This window comes from Aquila chrysaetos, chromosome Z (genome assembly GCF_900496995.4).
Source record: "Aquila chrysaetos chrysaetos chromosome Z, bAquChr1.4, whole genome shotgun sequence".
Taxonomy (NCBI): domain Eukaryota; kingdom Metazoa; phylum Chordata; class Aves; order Accipitriformes; family Accipitridae; genus Aquila; species Aquila chrysaetos.
In genome coordinates this window covers 41,747,307-41,770,482 of record NC_044030.1, presented here as the reverse complement: position 1 = coordinate 41,770,482, position 23,176 = coordinate 41,747,307, and the positions used below count along the sequence as shown (strand labels likewise).

General features: G+C 37.2%; 1 protein-coding gene across 9 annotated transcripts in view; it reads left to right on the top strand.

The window, feature by feature from the left end:
- LOC115336437 (aminopeptidase O (putative)) overlaps positions 1-23,176 on the top strand; it is a 207,707-nt gene that overhangs the window by 45,572 nt on the left and 138,959 nt on the right. The gene's annotated exons all lie outside the window — the stretch shown is intronic.

Here is a 23,176-nt window from a genome sequence, read left to right as displayed (position 1 = left end):
GGCGTTGATTTTGCCATTATGTCTTGACAGAACAAGAGCATGTTAAAATCCAGATCTAGAGTTTATTCATAAGCCTTTTGTGATTTATGAATTTCTAGTCAAACACTGGTCTTTGGAAGCTAAGGCAAACTGTAAGGTTTATATTATCAAGTTTTCATGGAATTGTGGAGAATAAAAAGCTTAATTAAAAATTTTTGGGTTTACAGTATAATTGCCAGTTGTGCAATGACAATAGAATTGTAGCTCTATTAGTTGTGAGGCAATGCCTAGCAATTGAAATTTCCCATTTGCTTTTTATTTTTCTTAAAAATATATGCATTTTTAAGTTGGTAATGATATAGTGTTTGTTAATAGCAGAGAATGAAACACTGTTCACTGTTTGCCTAGTGCCAACAGTAGAGTGGATTCATTTAGGCAGATGGACAAAACGTCCAAGGGAAGAATTAAAGGCAAAGCTTTGTTAGAAGAAGGAGTACTGAAAGGAAAGGTGTATTCCCAGACTGTTGGGTTTGTATTTAGGAGCTCTTGGGGCAGTTGTCCAGTAGGTTTGATATCTGAAGTAACTTCAACGAATTGCACAAATTGCCAGTCCAATACAAACTGTATAATTAATTAAAGAAGGAAACATTTTGTTTCATGCTACATGTTTTGTTTCTTATTTTACGTAGACTTTTTTCTACAGCTTTCCTCTTTTGATCCTCCTTAGGGATTAAAGTAGAAAATTATGCTGGCATGTAATAATATTTTACAGTTTTTGGTGTAAGTTTACTTTCTCTATTTTTTTTTTTTTTTTAATGAAGATCTATAAACTTTAAAACTTAAGCATTCAGTGACCCTTCTCTGTCAGGCTTATAAGCCTCAGTGCTCTGTAGATACCTTGTACTGGTTACTGAGTTTTCAATGATAGCTCTTTGCTCAATGAACTCCTAGATGAAAGCATCGAGAAACTTACACGAGGCCTGGTTGCTTTGAGCACCTACCACAGACTATATTCTCTGATGCTTTGCATAGTGGTTTGATTTAGAGGTAAGTGCGATGCTGTGTACCATGTTCTTGAAGCCATGTGAAATTGGTAGAGCTGCTTAGCTATTTCCTCTGACTTCAAAGGCATGGTACTAAAAGGTTGACACAGGTCCTTATGGATCATCACTGTAATTGGGGAAGAAGCTGGCCATTTTACTTAGCTGTGTGATAAGACCAGTGATCAATGGAACCAGGAAGGACAAGATGCGCAAATAGTACAAAATGAAAGAGAAAGGGGAGAGAGATGTCTAGGCCAAAATGACAGCATGCAGTAGGAGAAATCTTCAAGATTCAGTTGTTGATGTGCTACTGCTCTTTGGGAAGTTGTCAGAGCTTCCTCTGCATCACCTTTCTCACAATTTATAGGGAAAAGATGCCTGCAGGGTATTCTATTGCAAAACCATCTGTGGTTATCTGAGTCCAGATTGCGTGCTCAGAATATTGTAATTGTGCCTTCTTTGTGAAGGGGAGGAGTAAAACCTATGTTTTTATTTCCCTGTGCTGCTTCTAACCACTGTCAGTTCCAAGTGATCCATATCATTGAGCGTAAGTAAAGGATGAAAGAAAGGGCATGCATACTTCCTGGTGCTTTTCATTCAACAGTTCATCAAGCCAAGCACATTCAAATTTTTCAAAGTTGAAATAAAGGAATAATTTAAGCTGTTTAAATGTCAAGCTGTATTTGGACAGCAAAGGAAATTATTAAGTGACTCATAATAGCTCGTTTGTTCTTGTTTCGTGTGATTTTTCAAATAGAGGTTTCTATGTATATAGTAAGCTACTTACATGGTTAATTCCTGTGCATGCATTGATAATTACCTAAGTGACCTCAGTGGAGAATAAGCTGTGTGCAAAACCACGTCCAAACCCACATTAAAAAAAGTTAGTTATTATCTTGGGTTAAAGTGTTTATTTTTTTATCTTCTAGTCTATCTGTAGCAATATAAACATAACATGGCATGCCAGCACAAAGGTGGTTCTGTTCTGAGAATTCTAATTGTACTCCTGTCTGCCAGGGAAGGAAGCAGTCATAAATTTTAGGCATTATCTGTAGTGTCATGGCTTTACAGTGTTTGGCACTTTTCTTTGTCTGTTCCTCATTAGCTGATAGTTGCAGTATTTTTTATATCCCAAAATACTTCCCTTTACTTAAGGGGGATGTTTCTCCAACGCTTTACACTGGTATGAAATGATGATAGTTCTTGCATAGAGTGACCTAATTAGGTGTTTTAAGCTGTCTATTCCAGTAGCCACTACTGTGGGTCAGCTGCATTTCTCTTGAAGTCTGACAGATGTTTTATGAGAAAAACTCTAGTGAAAGCATAGTCATTTTACTTGTGTTTTCTGTACATCTCTTCCTGTGTTTTTTAATTTGCTATGGACTTCTGTATGGAAACGGGATCTTGACTGTATATAATAATTGCAGTCATCCCCTCTTGCTTCCTGCAGATCTTTGAAGCTGGAGGATTTAATTTTGCACTATCTTTTGGTTTTACACTATTTTAGTTCAAGTGATTTGGTATAGCTTCTCCCAGATTTATGGGAGAATGTGGCCTATATGTCTTTGTTGGTGATGCTATGTTAAACTCTACATAAATTAAATTAATAAAGTATTGTGGATGAACTTTAAATAGCTTAAAAGACAGAGATTCAGTGCTTTATGTAGAATTTTGAGAGCTTCATGAACACCTAACAGCACTTAATTATCTGATTTTAAGTTCTCTCAAAAGCAGAAGGGAGTGAATTGGAGGAAAAGGAGTAGGGAAGTGTGTCAGACTGCAAACACTCTAGAGCTCCTAATTAGATTGTTCAGGGAAGAGATCCCTGACCTCATATTACACTGAAAGGTGCGCATCCTTCATGTACTCAGAGAGCTAAGAGGTTAAAAGCGGGAGATTAAAAGTAGCACCATTTTTTGGTGCTGTTGATGATGACATGCTACTTCCTGAGGAACTGTCAACCACATTGGCATTTAAATAGCAGAGTTATTTCATGGTTGCAAATGCTTTCATGTGAGCCAGTAGTTACTGGTGTGAACAAAGCTGGCTGAAAGACTTCAAATGAAAAATAGGGTCTGTGTGTTTCCTGGTTGTTTGCGCTCTTCAAATCAGTTCACTCCCAGTCCAGTTTTGTTGATCACATTTGAAACCCTAGTGTTTCAAAATCTCTTCCCACTAACCTACAATTTGATTTCCTTTCCTTTTGGCAACACCTGAAAAGACTCTGCATTCTTTGTTCTTTTTCATTCCCTGAGGAAAAACATTCTTTTGAATACAGAGACCCTAAATTTTTGTACCGACTGTGCTTGAGACCTTGACTTCTCTTGCAGTGTTTCATTGCGTAAGTCCTCTTTTTTTTTTTTTTTTTTAATTTTCCCCATGGAAGTAATTTTTTCCTTGATAACCATTGAGTGCCTTTCACAGTCACACCAATCTCTTGTGTTTCTATGGCTTTAGAAACTGCTTACTATCTTTCTACTTCTTCACAGCAAATGTGCTGTCATTTATTTTTCTCCCCGGGGGTTGTAAGCCTTTGTTTGCATTGCGTTGAAGTACTTTTTTTGAAACAAAATCTTCAAAGTTTTTTGTTTCCAGCTGACATATTTTAAATAACATAAGATTACTACTTTTTCTGTTTGAATTGATGTACTTTAGATGTACTAGTTTTGTAGTAAGTGCTAGCACAAGGAAAAATTCTTAGCCAAGCACTATGTATCAATAACTTGACTAGTCGCTTCACATGTTGCTGGGAGTTTGAAAAGTATGATGAGAAAAGTGTCCCTTGGTATGTACCATGCTCTTATTTTTTTCCTTAAACACTTAGTAACTGCTGAAAACAGAATAATGGGAGAGATGGACTTCTGGTCTTACCTAGTTTGGCTGTTCTTACAGCAATTTTGCCCAGCAGAGCAAGCAAATCAGTGGAACCAAATAACATCTGAGCAAGATACTGACATTTTCAAGACAGGATCCCAATGTTAGGTTATTTGAATCCTATTTAGGCTCTAAAATTAGTGACCTCATTTTCAAGGATGCTGGACTCCCTTGAAACCCCAAATGGTGTTTGATGACAGAAACATAGAGGATGCTTGGCATATTTGTAAATCAGGTCAACTTATATAGCTGGCTAAATATTGTTTAGCAACCCAGCTTTCAATTCCTATTTATAAAGATCTTAGTCACTCTTCTTCTCCCATGTAATGGTCTTTGGTATTTTAAGAGGAAAGAATATCTCTTTCTTCAAAACGCAGTACCTCAGCAGAAGTCTTGAATCTTTCCAGGCCATGTCACTAAGGTTGTTAACTTTTTATATTGAAAAGGGAGAAGGAAAAAAAAAAAAAGCAGGGGTGGAGAGTGGGAATAAAGCCCAAGCAGCCTTTTGATCTGTGCGTCTGTAGCCACCATTTTTCCAATCTGTATGTCTGCAGTGTTCCGACAACTGCTAAGTCTATAGTAAAATCAGCCAGGACTATTGGAAAACATCCAAGTGTCAAACCTAAATGTGAGGCTTTTGTATTGTTCAGTCTCAAAGAACTGTGATTGACTGTTTGTCTCGGCTTAGAAGCCTTTTGTGAGTGTATAAATTTGTATAAACTTTTTTGCACAACATTTTCGGTTGTGTTAATTTGACAAAATACTTACAAGAGTAAACCTTAAACATGAACTCTCCTTAGTCTATTTTTTACATATCACTAATTGGTTATCCCAGCAGAAATAACCATGTACAAAAATTAAAGTGAAAAGTAGAAGTATGATGGCTGGAGAAAGAAAAATTGCTTTTTTAACTTATTTTTGATTCATTTTGTAGTGGAGAATCTTAACTTGAATCTTGCATACTTGTTTGCTTGTGTGTGCGGTGGTTTTTTCTTTTGTTTTTTTTTTTTTTTTTTTTTTTTTTATATGAGAGACTGCAAGTTGCCTGAGATTTTAATTCCTGATCCTGCAAATGGTTTTGCATGCCCTCAGATTTACATACAAAAGTCCTTTTCTTTTTATTCAAAAGCCATACTTACTTCATATATTTGTTGGCAGGATCATGACTTTGTTATACATAAGTGAAATTTGACTTAATGATGCAAGTGACTTTAATGTGATTTGAATTTATAGAATAAAAAGCTATTGAGCTTAGACTTTCTGGAAATATTTGCAAGTAGTGCTGCTTTGGTATTGTTGTGGTTTAACCCCAGTGAGCAACTATGCACCATGCAGCTGCTCACTTGTTTCCCCCCAACCCAGTGAGATGGGGGAGGGAATTGGAAGGAAAAAGGTAAAACTCATGGGTTGAGATAAGAACAGTTTAATAGAACAGAAAGGAAGAAACTAATAATGATAATAATAACAATAATAAAATTACAATACTAATAAAAGGATTGGAACATACAAAACAAGTGATGCACAATGCAATTGCTCACCACTTGCTGACAAATGCCCAGTTAGGTCCCAAACAGTGATCTGCCCCCCCCAGGCCAACTGCCCCCAGTTTATATACTGGGCATGATGTCACATGGTATGGAATACCCCTTTGGCCAGTTTGGGTCAGCTGCCCTGGCTGTGTCCCCTCCCAACTTCTTGTGCCCCTCCAGCCTTCTTGCTGGCTGGGCATCAGAAGCTGAAAAATCCTTGACTTAGTATAGCAACAACTGAAAAACATTAGTGTGTTATCAACATTCTTCTCGTACTGAATCCAAGACTTAACACTATACCAGCTACTAGAAAGAAAATTAACTCTATCGCAGCCAAAACCAGGACAGGTATACATCTAGTGGTTTTTTTTAAATAGAATTTGGAGCTTGAAATCCATAGTGAAGTCCACCTAGGAGGAATTCATATCTGTCCTTCTTGTGCTTCTAAGATAAAGAATCAAGCAGGATATTTGGCTGAAAATACCGTGAAATCCATTCATCAATGCAAATGGAAGTGCTAAAACAGGATTGAGCATAAACCATTTTTTAACCCTAGGTTCTGTTTTTCTACCCTGTTTCAGATGACCACCTATGCTGAGTTATTTGAGAAAGGATGCAAATTACCACTTTTTTTTTCCAGTTGGCATTTTTTCATTTGGAAATTTATGTATTTTGTAAATCACACACAAATAAGTAAACATTGTTTATTTTATTATTGTGGAAATCACCTATGAAATCCATGTTGTCTACCATAGAGAGTTATGAATACAGAGATTCACTTTGAATTACATGGAGTGCCTTTTGAATAGTAACTGTTCTGGTAGATATTTGGTGTGTTTGCTAGCCTCACATGCTCTGTTGCAAGGCTGCTGTAAATAATAATTCAGTATACCTATATTTAGCAAAGGGACTCCAGAGATTCCCCTTGAGGAACGGAGAGGAGAAAATGTGATACTCATTGGGGAGATTTTTTTAAAGAGAGAAGAAGTTGGGTATCTATTTAAAATGTTGTTTGTTTTTTTTTTTTTAATACCAGAAAGGCGGTCAGTCCTGGATGACATAATATTGAAAATTCACTGTAGACTATATGGGCTATCACGTACAGCCAGTTTTAAATTCAAGGAGATCTTGGATCTGTCCTCCAGCCATCTAAACATTCAGCTCATTGTATTTCACTTTAGTCTTTCCTTCTTCAGGAATCTACTGTCCCAGGGATTTGGATTCAGTTTTTAGTGCTATAGAATTTAATTAGAATTTTGATGAAACTAATATTAATCTATTGACAAGGTAGCAATTTAGTAATTTTTACTTTTGCTCAAGCACTGCTTTACTATTTCAAGAAAATAAAGCTATTCAAAATTCATCCTGGCTGGAGTCTTAGCTGCGATAGCAGTAATTCAGAGTATGTGACTGTAGAACACATGCATATGAACTTAGTGGTATTTAGACGCTGAGAACATTTCTGATTCTTAGCTGGAGCCTGAAGTGTAATTTGCTACCACTGCAATCACAGTCCTTCATCCAGTTGTCATTTTGGTATCAAAAGAGGATTTGGAGTATGTCAGGCACAATATATTCCCTTCCTAATGTGCTGAGTTGCCTTGTTTGTCTATTAACTCTTAACAGATGTTATTTTGAATGTAAGCCTGCAAAGAGAATAAAACAAGTTCATTTCTTGATGGAAAGCAAAATTTGTATTTCATCATTTTATAAAATTGCTACAGTCAGAGAAATATTATTACTTTAAAAAAATACCAGAAATAAGATTGATTATTCCTAAGAGGATGTCCTTTTTCCCCTTCAGAATGATTGTTAAAAGATTAATAAAGCAAAGTGATTTCTTACCTTAAATACCTCTTTTTTTTCTCTTCAGTTTCTTGGAAATAAGTACTTACAAAATAGGCAGTTCTTTAACTGAGTACACCTCGTAAGATGTCCCATTACTTTGAACTGTGGACTTAACATGGAACATGAAGCAATTCCCTCTTCTTTCAGTCCCTCTCCCTTGGCTTTAGCTACAAAAAATGTCATTTCTTCCTGTAGTTACTGGAAAGTTAATGAGGCTTTTCTGATGCTACTGTAGAATAGTACAACATGTTATTAAATTCTAGGTTTGGAATTATTGCAGAGCCTACTAGCATCATTATAGTTAAGGGTGCCTAAGCATTTCCAATATAAACTTGTATTTCAGTGGTTTATAACTGGCTGTAAAGACTTGTTCCCAGCTTAAAGCTGGCATAAAACGGTTTGGCTCAGGAAAAGTGTGTGTGTATTGTACACACATATATGAGAGGCAGGCATATGTTTACACATATTATATTTGTTATATATTACACAGATTATATGTATGCCTAATCATACATATCCACGCCTGCCCTTCATGTATGTGCATATACATGTGTGTAGGTAATACTAATGAATTTTTTTTGTTGTATGAGTTGCATGGCATTTAGAAAGTAGAAGTATTTCTTTTCACTCAAAAGTGACCTATGTATAGAGAGATAGAATATGCAGAGATTAAAATAGTAATTGATTGTCATTATTGAACACTGTTTTTGAGATTTTGAAAGTAATTTTCAGAATAGGTTCTCCTCTCTATCCTACTTTATCTCTCTACCCCTCAACTTTTTTCTCCTACCAAGAGCTGCATAAGATGATGGAAAAAGATTTTTCATGTTGCAGATCAGTAGTAACATAATCCATCTGCTGTTTAATATTGTACTATTACAAAATTTCATTTCCGTTTCTGAGTCATATAAATTGTAGAGTGCTTATAAATGCAGAGATTTTGCATTGTATATGCTGTAAGTATACGATACTTCATGGCCAATTGTTTTGAAGCCCTAAGCTTGACTTGAAAAGGGGCAAAAGAAAGGCAGTGTTCAAAGCAGCCACAGACGTCTGTCATGCTATTATCTCTGATCTGAGTTGCCATAGCAGCTATGTGAAGCTTTCTTAGTCTCTGTCTATCATAATATATAGTAGTCTGCAATTTACCAGCCCCACCTGGGAAGAACCTGAATCAGGGAGTAGATTTTAGATTTTAAATGCAGACTGCAAGACCAATGATGCTCAAAGCAAAAGGAAGTGCATAGAAACCATTAAATCCATGCATACTGCTTTACCTCTGGCACCAGTTGCTAAGTGCTAATGTCAGTCTTTTTTGCTGCAGCCTTGCTTTCAAGTTTAAACAAAACCCACCAAAACTATCCAAACAAACTGATGGCTCTGTTTTCCTTTTCTTTTTTTTTTTTTTTTTTGCTAAAGAGAGAGAAAAATGAAAGGTAGTCTTAAAGACAGGGATTTGAGATAGGAAGGAATGGGTCAGAAGAGCTGTAGACTGGAAGAGAATGAAGATAACATAGAATTTTAGTAGGTAGTCCCAGTGCTGATGGGCTACATCATGTTCCTCTGTATGGAAGTTTTCACAGGAGACTGGTTTAAGGATCCCTAACCCTTTTCTCATATGAGTAGTAGTTTGAGTACTTGCTGGTGACTACTTCAGAGGAGGCTAAGAGAATTCATGTTCCTACAAAACAATGATGTTACTGAGCAAAAACTCTACCAAATCCAGTCCTTGTGAGTAAAGCAATCCATCCTGAGCTCCATCTTTTGCTTCTGGCCAGGGAGCCTTTTTGGATAGTCACAGAAAGTTGGGTAGACAATTTTGGTTTGCTTCTGCTCCACTTACCCACCCCTAGCCTAGGGCAATAGTCTTCTCTACACTTGTGACACTACACTCTGCCCAGTTTTGGGCTGCCTATTATTATGACAGAGATACTGACAAACTGGGTAGAGTCCATCAGGCAGCCACTAAGATTATTAGCAGGTAAGAGTGTGTGTTGTATGAGAAGAGGCTGATAGAGCTAGATTTGCTTAGCCTGGGAAAAGGCAAGACTAATTGAGACTCTTAATTGCTATCTTCTACTACGTGAAGGAGTGGTCACAGAAAAGACAAAGCCGTGGTCCTCTCAGAGATTCACTTGGAGAACATATGAGGCAACATTCGCAAGTTACAGTGAGGAAGTTCAGACTATATGTAAGGAAAAGGATTTTCACAATGATCGTGGTTAAGCACTGAAACAGGTATTCCAGGGAGCTTGTAGAACCTCCATCCCAGGAGGTGGTGAAAAGAGGTCCCTTCAAACTTGACTTTTTTCTGAGATTCCAAGCCTTCATTGCTTTTACCTGTGCTACTGCTTTGATTTTTATGTTCAGTGACAAATGACACCTCCCACTCCATGTTACCTGTATGACTCATTCATGTTGCCACAGTATTTTGAGAGTCTTTCAACAGTTGAAATATTTTCTTCTCAGAAAATCCTGGAAAGTAGTAGGAATGTATTCTTATTTTACAGATAGCTAATTGGCATCTGTAGATGTTACAGGAGAATCTTCCAAAGACACATACAATTTCCTAATTCCCTTTTCCTCTCCCATCCCATGCCAAGGTTAAGTAAGGAACTGAGTCCATGTTGTTTGAACCCAAACCCAGTGTTCTAACATTGCACCAGCCTGTCTAACTTTTCTTGTTTGTAATAGTAAGTACTAGGTATCTGCCAAGTTTGAAATACATACTCCAAACTTCTGGCCTGCTAGTACTAACAAAAAACAGTCTTTAATGGGAATAATGTATAGTGCTTCCTTTTGTTACTCTTTGTTTTTAAAAACACTGGAAGCATTTTCATTATTACCTCTAATCCTGGAAAATGCAAATTTCACATGTAGAAGTGTCAGTACATTAAAAAGAATGAAAGCTATTGAAATTGGGGGCAAGGGGTGGGATCTTTAGTGACAGAGGATCTACTATCCTGACAGAGGATTCTAATATAGTCTTATTGCCTGTGGTGTCATGTTATATGCAATGTTTTTGCAGTATGGCAATAGACTGATTTTATTCCCTTGTTTAGAAATTGTTTCAGAATGTGGTTAAGCTTTTGGAAATGCCTTATTTGGTGCCAACAAGGTCTTCCTGCAGCATGATTAGTTCAAGAAAAAATTGCGTATCAGCCATTGTGAATGCGGGTGGTGGTTGGTTTTTTTTCTAGGTTAAGTGGTGCTAGTTTTTCTCATCTAATGTTGATCTTACTGGTTGGTTTGGTTGAATGAAGAGATGTGTTTCTTAACTTCTTTTTTGGTTTCCTTTTCCACTGAGAAATCATTTTAGGTGCAGTAGAATTATGATATGGGATGTTTCATTATTGGCTAGGTGTAAAGGTATCTATGATGACTATTTTTCTAAGGCTTTTTATCTTTCTGATGATATAAGGTGAGCTCAGACTGAACCAGCAGTATAGTCTTAGACAAGAAAAATGGCTTCAATTTCTTCCCTTCTGCCTCTCCCAATCCCTCTGAAAAAAATCCAAACAACAACCAACCAGCCAAAACACTCCTCCAGTCCCACAATGAGTGTTCATGTGTAGCTCTGGAAAAAAAATGGAGCCATGAGCCAAAGACTGGTTATCTATTTTAGAAACATGCAATTATTTGGCAATAATGTAAAAGTAGTCTAAAACACCAGTATTTTACAACTCCTTGTTGCTAAACAAGTGAAAATTCTGTTCCTTCCCTATACCCATGACACATGGTTTATGATTTAATCTGTTTCAAATTTGTGCCAATATTTTTGATTTAGTTTTCCAAATAATGTGTCCAAGGAAGCAGGTTGCTTTTGCCCATACAATTACAACTTCAGCAACCAGGTAATATATGCAGCTGATGATTTTTCTTGTTTAGAATATACTACAAAGAATGTTATGGTGCCTATAATGCTGGTGTAAATCATGAGTAATTCCATGAAGTTCTGTGTAGATCTGTCCCATGTGCATGAGATGATAATTTGTCTATGAAACTTAAAATTTTGCAGCTAAATCCTAAAAAATAGAGAGGAGGGTACTCTTGTAAATATTTGGGCTTTTTAGCTGTTAATGGAGATGAGGTATTAAATATTGTTCCTAATTCTTATGAGGTATATTGTGATATTGTTGAAAATAGGAGATCTTGTGCAAATCAAGATTACTCACCTGAGAGTTTAGAGCTTGGTACACAAAAAGCAGATTCTGATGATGACTTTCTCATCTAATTTATCTAAAACGTCTGGGATGCTGGAGGAGGAAGAAATTCCCTCTTTTCTCTGTGCTTTAGACAGATTTAGTCTTTGTTGGGCCACTAGTCAGTTGTGCACAAAGTCATTTTCTGTGAACACAGCAATTAAACATCTTTTCCTTGAGCCCTTTTTGTCTATCAAATAAAAACAGGGAGCAGAGATGGGATTTTCTGCTACATCTGTCAGTTACAGGCATCTTTGGCAGGGGGTGGGGGAGTGAAAGGCTGCAGGGGTATAGAAACTTCCAGGAGGCATAGACATAGTTGTGAAATAGATAAATACATTGTGAAGAAGAACAGATAGAGGATTAGCTGAGCAGTGATAATATGAAGGAAAATAAATAGAAATTAGTAATGACATAGGAACCTGTGAGGGAACAAACTAGAAAATGTTGTAGCTCGTGAACATGCTCCAAGCACAACCAGATCAGTAGGTGTGTTTTCCATGGCTTATTTATTAAGTTGCTGCAGTACTACTTTGTGAATATTATTTCTGTCTGTTATTATTTTAATTTTGCGTAGTGACCAAAAGCCGCAGTAAAGGAGTAGGTCTTCCAAAAGTACCTAATTAGGGCAGGGACCACATAGCCCTGTCAAACAATTCCTGTGGAGTGCTTTTCCTTTTGGTCTTACAAAGTCAAGACCACAGCAATACTTGTTTTCTGAAACTTGCCAAACTTCAAACTTAACATTTTTTCCCTTGTGTAAGTGTATAATTTCTGTAGATGTCAAGGTCGGGTTAGCACCCTGTTGAAGGCTTCTTTTGGCCTTTATTGGGAAATGTTTGCATGTTAGGATTGCTCTTCATGGATCTGAGAGTCCTTGATGGCATTCTGAAGTGACAGAAGTAAATTGTGGACAAGAGAGACGAGCATGTTCAGAGCCCATTGCAGGGATTCCAGTACTGTGTTGATTGCTTTTGCTATTTGTTGGAACCTTTTATTATTGGTATTAGTAATAGTTTGTGTCCTGTTTTGTGGGTCTTTTTAAACAAATGGCCCTAAAAGTTCTTTTAATTAAGAACAAACCAAAAATCCTGCCCAAAACTGTGAAACAATGTTTTCAAAGTCCCTATATGTGTTTTTGCACTGATTTCATATTTGTTCTCACTTCTGCTGGAAGGGCTTGTTTGAATGGATTTCTATGAACTGGTGCTGAAAGAGCCTATTTTTAATATTGTTCCTTTTCCTTCTCAAAAGTAAAATTCAGAATAGAAGCTTTGACACAAGAAAATTCAAGTCTAACTTGATTGTGAATCAAGTGGAAGGACCACAGAATGTTTACAAATAGAAAGAGAATTCCATATAAGATTTATGTTTCTCCTAGTCTGTGAATTGAACTCTGTCTGCTGGTTTTGATGTTTTTCCAGAAGTGTGATTGTCAGGTAATTTAAAGTAAGCAACACGCAGGAGCTTTTAGATCTTTTGAAATACACAAATAGTGAATTATTTACTCTGGGGCTGAGATTCAAGATTTTTTTTTTTCCTTCCAGAAAGCTTGGGAAGAAAGACAAACTAAAAGAAAAAATAGCATAAAATCAAAATAATCCAGACAGAACATTTAGAACATAGACTATGAAGTGATGAAGATTAGGTTTTTCTCTGCAATGAATATTTTTTCTCGTAACCTTGTGTTCCTTCCCCATTTCACCACAAGCCTTCCCAAATACATACTTTGGCTTGTTTGTAGTACCAGCATTCATACTGACACATTCTTTGGCAGGAAAAAAAAACAACTCATCACAGCCATCTTCTATAATTAGTGGAATCATTTATTGGTTATTAAGAATAATTCCTCTTCCATGGCCAACAGCAGAACTTGTAAGATCATTGTTATGATCTTACTAATTTTTTCTCATTGATTATTAAGTGGTTGGATATGGGTTAGTTGAGACCTTCAGCACTACACTCCTTTGCAGTGAGGATTTGGATCTCATGGTTTTACATTGCATTAGTGGGGCTAGTTGGGCTAGTTTCTGTTCCCAGAAATATGCAATTTCTCCAGTAAATTCTTACATAAACAAAATCTGGTGGTAAAGCTCTGACTTTATATGAATCAGGAGGCAGGAATGCCTTTCTTGTCACAGTTGGGGTTTTATTTATGTTTGTTTGGTTTTTTGAGACCTTCTGCAAGTACTTTATGATATGCTCATTGCTTCTGACCAAGGTAACTTTATCTTCCTAGACCTCAGTTTAGCTTTTGGTCTTATTTATCCTTGTCCTCTTTAAAAACTTACCTCAAGGTGTCTTTTTTAGTAGCATTGGTACTTGGGATTTTTTCCCCACTTCTTTCCATTGCTGCAAGTCTGTTTTTTCACGTTCATGACATTTACCCACTCTAATTCTATGCTATTGTATAGTTAAGTCTCTTTTCCTCATATATGTTGTAATTCAGTACTGGCTTTGATCATGAGCACTCAGTTAAGTCTTCCTCTCCTTAATGGCTTGGATCCTATACTTCCTGTATTTGCTATTCTTCTTACTTCTTTGCTCTCATAACATTCTGTCAGTTGGGAGACTTCATTCCTGAAGGACAGTTTTATCAAATTCATAGTGTTCAGCAGCTTGTTTGACCTTAGAGCAATCCATTTCACTTTGACATTTTGTTAATCCATTTCTCCCTCTGCTCAGTCCCCACAACTGCTAGCATGGGGCTTCACAAGGGCCTAGGTCAAATTTCAGTTACTCCCGATGAGACAGAATAGCCAAAACTTTCTTTAGTGTCTCATGATCCATTGTTAGTTTTCTAAACAAAGCTCTGACATTCCCTTGCTATGTGAGGTCTGAGGTCTTCCCCTAACTTCAGCAGCAATGGGCTGCAAGCTGGTCTAGAGGGCCTTCGCAATTCTGAGTTTGGACCATAATCTTTGGGAGACTACAGCATGCATCAAAAGGCATCATTGTCATCTGTCACATGCTCTGTGCTTTTAGAATAGTTAATCCAGTCTGTTTGGCTAGTGTTACTGTTCTGACATTTGAATGCTGATTAGTTAAATTTGCCGCTGAATCCACTGCAGAGCTGTGATTATGACCTTCAGTAAGCTGCTGCTGCTGTTTGGCTAAGAATGAAAAACTTTTTTCAACACTGCCACCATCAGACACTGGCAGCTTTGGACCCATTTGGCCAAGGAACATAATTTCCTCTTTCCTTCTGGCTTCCTTCCACTGTGTATCATTTCCAGCTACTTTACATACCACTGTAGTACCATATAATGTTTCTTTCTTTAAAATTAAATAGCCTTCTGCTTCTTTGGTTTGGGCAAGAATATTTGGAGGTGAGCATTCAGGAGGTTTACCGCACCTTCCGCAAGTGTTCTATTTTTAGACGAAAACTTCTGGTTGTTTAAAAGATCTGATGGATGGCAGAACTGCTGAGAACAGCTTGGACAGTGTTACATTTTCAGCAAAGTACACATTTTTGGTAGATACTATAGGAAACACTGGGTCCAGCAACTGTGGAAAGATCTTATGATCCTTCACTGTTATTTTTGGAGTGTGTGTGTTGAGGGGATTGGCTGGCCTTCTCTTTTGATTTTTTGCCTGTAATAAGCCAGGAAGGGATGTAGTTAATAGAGCCTTGGACCTTTTGGTTTCTTTAAGTCAGTCCAGATATTAGGTAGTAAGTACATTATGTCCCTGTTTTGCACTGAAATCAGACTCAAAAGCTAAATGTAATGATACAGTGCTGAGCTAATTTCTAGTTTAGAGATCAGCATGCTTAGACATACAAGTCAATAACTTTACAGACACTTCCGGATATGTCTTTGTATTTCTGCTTGAAAGAAAAAATCAAGCAAAATAAAAGTTAGACAAAAAGTAGTCTTAAAAAGCCCACACTGTTACTGGCATTGACTGTGTTAAAAAGTAATATAGTGCCGTTAAAGTGGATGAGTAAGTTGAAGTAGTCAGTGTGGAGACCCCTACGTCTAGAGTCCGTACAGTTGGACAGATGTACTTTGTACTTGATTTAGTCTGGTCCCTTGAGCTAAATATCCCTTCCCAAGCATTGAAACTGCTCAGAGGAGTGCTTATTTTTTCATACCCTTATGTTCCTGTTGGAGTGAAATGGTGCACAACTGCAACAAAGATTCCTCTCTAGCTTCCTCTAGAAATAATCCAGGTTGCCTGCACCAAAATCTCCCAGAGAGCTGAACTGGTTTGGAAATGTGAGTGTGAATGACTAGAGCATTTGCTTTAAAAATATGCTGTTAGTCCAAACAAAAACGCAAATGTGGGTATAGCCATTAACTCCCTGCAGCAATAAACTCCCCAAACTGTGGAATAGCGTTTAACTGTACTATAGTACACAGTAACAATGTAGCAAATACCCATGGGGAGATTTTGTAGGTGGAAAAGGTGATTTTATCTAAAATACAACCTGAAACGAAGTAGGTTTCACTCATTCACTGTCACACTCAAGTGCCAGAATGTGCATGGTGTCCAAGAAGTCTGTCCAACAGTCTGGCACGACAATATTTCCGTCCAGATGTTAGGCTCTGGATCAGTTACCATGACATGAAGGACATGTTTCAAGTCCTTACGTCTCCTGGGTTCTTCTTAGCTTGGCAACCACGTGCAGGTTTTGGTTATGCCCTTTTGCACCCTTTTGGAGCTAACAGTGTTTTGATTCTTTTCGGCTTTGTGCGTGGTCAGGCTTTGATCACAGCCCTTTTACTCTGGATCTGGATGTCTTTTTGAAGCTTAGGTGAGCTGGGGTCTTGATGACCTGCTTATCTGTGTGCCATTAACTCAGGACATTCTGACAGCCTTGAACTTGCTGTGTGTTTCTCTGGATGCCACCACACCCAGGCCTTCCCATTCATTCTCAGTTCTTGCATATTGTTGCAGCTCTCTGCAATACTCCTGCCAAAAATCAGACACTGATGAGGTTTAAATTTGGACTAGGCTATGACTGGAAACCAGGAGAGTTTTCAGCAGGACATGTGTGCCAGTATCGACCCTGTAAGTTACACTTATGTAAGGTATGTGTCCTAGATGCGGAGGAGGTACTGAGCCATTCTGAATCCTGTGCCGTTGTGTCTGCAAGATAAAGATGCTGATCAACAGAGTCCACAGACTTCCTGCCTGGGGAATATACCAGTAAGTCAAACAGGCCTACTCAGGAGCCTGTGTGGCCTAGGAAGCTCCAGACAATCCAGAAAGAACCATAATGGAACCTGTGACTAAATACTAGCAGAACGACCTGGATATGATGAGCCGGTAATACTTGCAAAGCCTCTTGCTTGACAGCAATCATGTCAGTGTTGGTGGCCACAAGAAGTAACTACATTTACCTTCAACTGACTGGAACTCTTGCAGAGGTCAGTGTGTAGATGTATCACCATAGGCAAAAGGTGTTGAACTGGAAACTTACCAAAAACCTACATGTTGATATCATCCCCGTGTCTAAGAAGTGTGGAATGATTATACTAAGAAGGGCTTTTGCCATGATAGCAGGAAGTAGCAGAATTAGGTTTGTAAAACTCCGGAGCTGTGTCTGTTCACTGAGAGCAGCTTGATACGCTAGAACTTCCTTTGAGTTCAGATCAGCAGCTTAGAATGAGCTAGATACTTCACATATATCCGGACCATTGTTTGAGCCAACTTACCTTGATCTGAGAAATTGGTAACTTAGATTTTTGCCCTAGTATCAGTTAGAGGATATAAATGCTGGGAAAGTGAGCTCCAAGAAGCTGGTAAACCAGAGCTGCTGAGTTTTCCTTGCTCAAGTCCAGCATGCGCAAAGTAATGTCTCAGTTTCTTTGCAACTCCCCCTTTCCTTGTATCTTTGTGCTTACTAATAGGGTCTACCAAATCAGTCATGCGTACCATATCATAACTGTCATTAATTGTTTTTTGGATGAGAGTGGCTGGTGCTCTGAGAACAGCTGATAGAAGCAGCTTTAAGCTATGCGCGGCAGAGGGAGATTTTGGAAAGACTGGAGTAGGACAGCCATTCCTTTTTGTACGTTCTGTCTGTCACTTTGTTCTTTAGCTCCTCATTCCTTGCTGATGCTATGTTGTCCGCTGGAAAGCATTTTCCATTGAGGGTGGAATAATTTCTTGGCTGGCCTGGAGACACCATTCTATCCTGACAGGCGATGGCTGGGTTTCAGGTTTTCACATCTGTGTGACCTCCTGGCTAGACAGTGCAATCCACCTGCATACCAAATGTTCAGTATGTAGGAAATTGTGTAAAACAGGGAGCTTAGTGCATTTCCTTGAGCAAGAGAGTCTGTTTTGGGAATATATCAAACCTTTGCTTTTCAGATTGGCTTTCCACAGAATTTAGATTGAATTTCAAGTTTTGAGTATCTTAAAAACACTCTGTCGTACGGGGACAAAAACCTAAAAGACCATGTAAGGTTTCACCATGGTGAAACCTGTGGTGATTTGCAATTAGGGGAAAACTGAAGAAAACTGAGGTCTATCCAGGGGGTTGAATGTCAGTGGGGTTGATGTAATTTTGCCAAGTGAATTCTTCAGGAAGTAGGAGACAGGACATGCTGTACCACCTTACTGTCAGGAGCAGGGGGAATGTTGTTGCCTATGCTTGCTTAGCATAAATATTCAATACTGCATATATTCATATTTTTATATATATATATATATATATATATATATATATATAAAACCCCAAACCCTATCAAAACAAGAAACATCTTCTGCTTTTCACCTGGAGGAAGTATAAAAGAAGAAACAATGTGCAACAGATGTTAGTCACATGGCTTAATGCAGTGTGATTTATAAAACTGCAGAATACAAATTTGCTTCTAGTTACATTGTTGTTAGTAGATTAGCTCAACTGAAATCTAGTCATATTAGTCCCAAATTATGCAAGTATAAGAGAACAGAATTAGTCTTGCCCACACAAAAGGTTTATTTAGGTTGTAAAGCTTGAACAATACTTTCCAAACCTTTCTGTTGTTGTTTATTTATGTTAATTAAACCAATTCTGTTCAGTCATGAGCTTTTCTTTAGATACAGTGTGTATTTTCAGGAACTACTTATTCAAACATGTAAAGACTGTTAAAAGATTCTGAGATGTCAAGTCCTATAGGAGTCTGGTGTTATTTTATGAATTATATTTCTTCATTAGTGTTGCTTTAAAGCTTAAGGAAAGTAAGAGTTTTTATATTCTCTAATCTACATATACTTTTTTTTAGTTATCAAAACCATGGAAAAAAAGCACGTTTTACCAGTGCAAGTATTTGCACTGTATCTTAATCTCTATTCCAGCAATAGTAACTTGAAAATTATGTATATTTTATTAGTTTTATTTTTCCAATGGCATAGTATTTTCATTCTGATAGCATTGTCTTTTAAGTGCTTCATTAATATTCACTTGGGAAGTGCTGCAAAAGCTAATCAAAGCTATTAGGACACATGATACAAATCTTACTCCTTGTGTAGCAGAGCATAAAATAGCCACTAATAATTTCATAGGTAACTCAGTAGTAGAACAAGAGGAACTCTAGAAAGTGACTTTAATGGTAAGTTGTTGGTTTTATTGTTTAGTTGCACAACATAAGTAATAAAACTAAATCAACAAGGAGTGTCCTAAGGTAACTCTGTATTGTACTTTTGTTTTTATACACAATGTATGCAGTACATTAGTAATAGGTATAACCTATTGAATACATTGCATATTTGGTGTGAAACTGTACTGTGCAAGCCTGTGCAATACGTTCTGGATGCCCTGAAGTTATTCTTTTAATGAAAAGTAGTTGTGTGTTCAGTTAAAATCTGGGAAGGTAGGTGGCAACATTTTATAGAAAGGAGGGTAGAAATGTACAGAGAACTTTTCCAGTGATTAATAGCAGTGATAACATTTTACTTAACACAAAAGACAGATTTCCCTTTTCTGAGGTATTTCCCAGTTGTTTGACACTAGGGGCAGAGTATGGGTGCTATTTTTAAACAGAATTCAGCAAGTAAATACTTTATGCTTAAAAATGTCTGGCATCTCGTGGCATAAGAACTTTTAATTAACATCTGCATAACAAGACTGAAACGTGCTACTAAGTTTGTTATATTTGCATTCTAAAATGCTGATTAATGCAGTGTTTAAGAAAGGTAAAGCAGGAATTACTAATATTTTTCTCCATCTCAAAGTGAATTGTTTTTTACTTGTGTCTTTAGTCTTATACTGTCTTAAATATGATCCTTTGTGAAGTCAAAGAAGGGAATTTGTTCTTATTTTGTGACAGCTGCGTTTGTTTATGAGCTTTTACTTGTGGATTGTAATAATTTGACATAAAATGGACAGATGTTTGAACTCCTATATAAAACCATATTCTAAACAGTGTAGCTTACTGCTCAACAAAAGTACTGAATGTGTCAAAACAAAAATACCTTTCCAGTAATAACCACCCTGAAAGCAGAAAAGAACAGAGCTGCTAGTTCTGTCAGGTGATCCAGATAAACATATCAAACTTCCATCATTGCATTTTCTCTGTACTTACAATTAATGTCACACATAAATCACACTATTGTGATAGCAGACCATTAAAAACTGTGCAAACCAAAAAATTAGGAGAGTTCCACTTCTCATTTTTTTTTCTATGTGATTTACTGCTACTTAGAATGATTTTTAACATAGAATAATTTTAAGTGACATGGACACTGTAGACACTAAAGGTGACACAAAAATGGTATAGCTGCATTATAGTAAAGAGAACTACTGGCATCTTCAGAGGTCAGAACATCCGTATGGTGCACTGCCTTTTCTCTGTCTACTCACATTTAGTCATCATGATCTCTGCTCCCACAGGTTTTCGCAGAGTTGCCATAACTTCTCAGTCTCATGAAAAAGTCAACATTCTCCACAGTTCTCATTCTTCACACAATGAGCAATATATCTGGTAGTTTTTGAAAGCATTACTACCTGAACGTCCAGCTGAGGCCTGACTGCTGTTCTGTTGCGTGCCCTCAGCTTCCATTTGGAGCTGAATGTGTTCGCTGTTTTTCAGAAAGTGCTCAGCCCTCCTCAGGTCACTGCCCTTGCTTTGTAGCCAGCTAGGAAATTCCATAACCATAACTGGCCTAAAAACCTTTGATTTGATAGAATATATCCTGCTTTTTTGAAACACTTGCATAAATCTTATTAATCCTAATGGGCATCACATGTTCACAAAGATGGGGAAGGATAAACCATTTGTTCAAGATTCATATAGTTTTAGTGATGTTATTTTTAATGATTTCTGGGTTGTATTCAGGCATACAATTTACTTCCTACCTGACATCAGTAGGAGGAATGCTTTCATATCTGGAGAGTGTACTCGTTTGTTTTTAACTACGTAACATATGGATCAGTGCTTAGATACCAATCTTACAGGAGCCAGAGAAATACCTAAATAGAGAGACAGGGGTGGAATGGCTAAAAATATACACATGGTTTTAGATATTCTGATCTACTATAGCATATCTGAAAATGCAAGGCATTCTTAAGATGTTGATCTTGGAACTTAAAAAAATGAAAGAGATTAATCTGTGTTCATTCCCAATCAGTTTCTAAATTTAACTTTCCTTTGGATAAAAAAACCCCTAAAATCAAACCTTGAATTAAACTAGTCTCAGTTCATGGATAGATGTACTAGAAAGCTTACCCTCTACTTTATATCTTTTGCATAGCCAGATGTCATCAAGCACAAATTATTCACATCTGAATGTAATATTGTTGTGCTGTAATCTTGTTGTTAAGGTAATGATACAATATCACATTAAAAAATGGCTGTTACTACCGAGGGGCTTTTTTTTTTTTGTCTGCCAGTTTCTTCCTTTTTTCCTTCAGATTAGGTTTTGCTTTTACCATTCCAAATTGATAAAAGAATAAATCCTTCCTGTTTATAAACTGTTATCACACTGTTTTTTTCTTTTTTCTGTTATTGACTTGACTGAAAATGTGAGATGTATTATAAATCATAGCTAGCCACTTTCTCACATCATTTTAGCCTTCTGTTTTCCACGTGTGTATGGTACTTAGCTGTGTGATTTTTTTGAATAGTCAATTTTATGCCTTTTTATGTTGATTGAAAATGAGTTTATGTTTTGGAATATGCAGTGTGTCTACTTGTGTGTATCTTTTTGCATTTAGTATCAGTATGTTACCATTAATACTGCATGTACAGTGAAAAAAAGTACATTATGTGTGCAGTGTGTTTTTAAGTTGGGGCTAAAATAGTTGATTGCTTTCTTCCTCCAAAGGTATCAGTGCTTCTGGTAGCTGGACATTTAGAGTAAGTTAAAACTCTAAAAGAAAGAGTTTTTTCATTGTTGTTTGGTTTGACATAATTTTTAAAATATTTTTTCTACATATGGCCATTGTGGTCCAAATTATCTGCTTGTGGTAGGTAATAGGTATGAGATTGTATTACTGATAACCTAGGTGAAGAAATCGGGTGGCTAAATTCAAATCTGATATGTTTACCTACAGAGATTCTTATTTCTGAATGAGTCGAGAAAAGTGTGGATGAAAGAATTTAGTTGTGTTCTTTGTGTTTGTTACCAGGTGTAGGACCAAGATTTTTTCATCCTGTGTGCAAGTTCTTGTCATGAGACTACCAATTCTTGCTGTTGCAATTGCTTCCTAGCACTCCAGGCTTTTCACCTGAGTTAATAAGTAGTAGCCTGACAGTACAGGAGTTACTTAAGGTGTTTGCCTTGGATGACTATGGTATCGATGCTGCTGTCATCTGTAAATAACCTTAGGATCTCCTAGACACTGTGAAGACTGTGGGTCTCAATACTTTTGCCACAACAGTTATCTGTCTTTGGACTCCTGAATGGGAGACTGGAAAGGAGGTGGTAACACCCGTGCTTTTGTTATGGTAGTATCTGCCTAAGAAGGGTTCAGGTCAGAGGCCATACAGGTTTGAAATAGGTTACATGAGTACCTCCTGTGAGTGACTGTCAATATACACGTTCCACTTCAGGGTGTACTTGCACATGCGCATCTGAGCTGTTACAGCTTTTTCTAGACAAAAGAATTTGTACCTTGTACACCTAGCTTTTCTTTGTGCTCTGCACTGAGTGCATGGAGGGCAACGCATGTCTTCCATTCTTTAGTGCCTCCCAGTTCTGGCTTTTGCTTAGGTAAAGCATTCCGTGGCTTCTAGTCCATAGTTGTGTCTCTTCTAAGCTTCTGAAGTAAACTAAAAAAAAAATTAGAAGTTTGTAAAAACTTGCAAACTACAAATAACTAGTCCTTCTTATTTTGTGTGGCACTTATAAATAAACTGAGTTGTAAAAACTGTAAATATGAATAGTATACAAAGGCATTTTTATTACTTAAAATCTAAGTGATTGTGCTCCTGGAAACAATTTTTGTTGTTGTTTGGTTTATGGTTCTCTCTCACTCTTTCCACAGTAATTAGACAAACAGAAAGTTGTGTTATATGCAGTGTTTTAAAACCCAACTGCCTTTTTCCAAGTGCATAATTTGTAGGAAGAATTAGCCAGCATTCAGATAGAAAGAATTGTGCTAATATAGGTTCCTGTTACAGTTCCCCAGCTATGCCATAGAGAGACAAGGAGCCTCAAGATAATTGCTTTCCCTGGTCATGGATTTGCCGAGAGAGTTGCTACCTGTGAACTGAGAATCTGTTGCCATTTATGGCTAGGAGAAATTAATGTAGGAGATATGGAT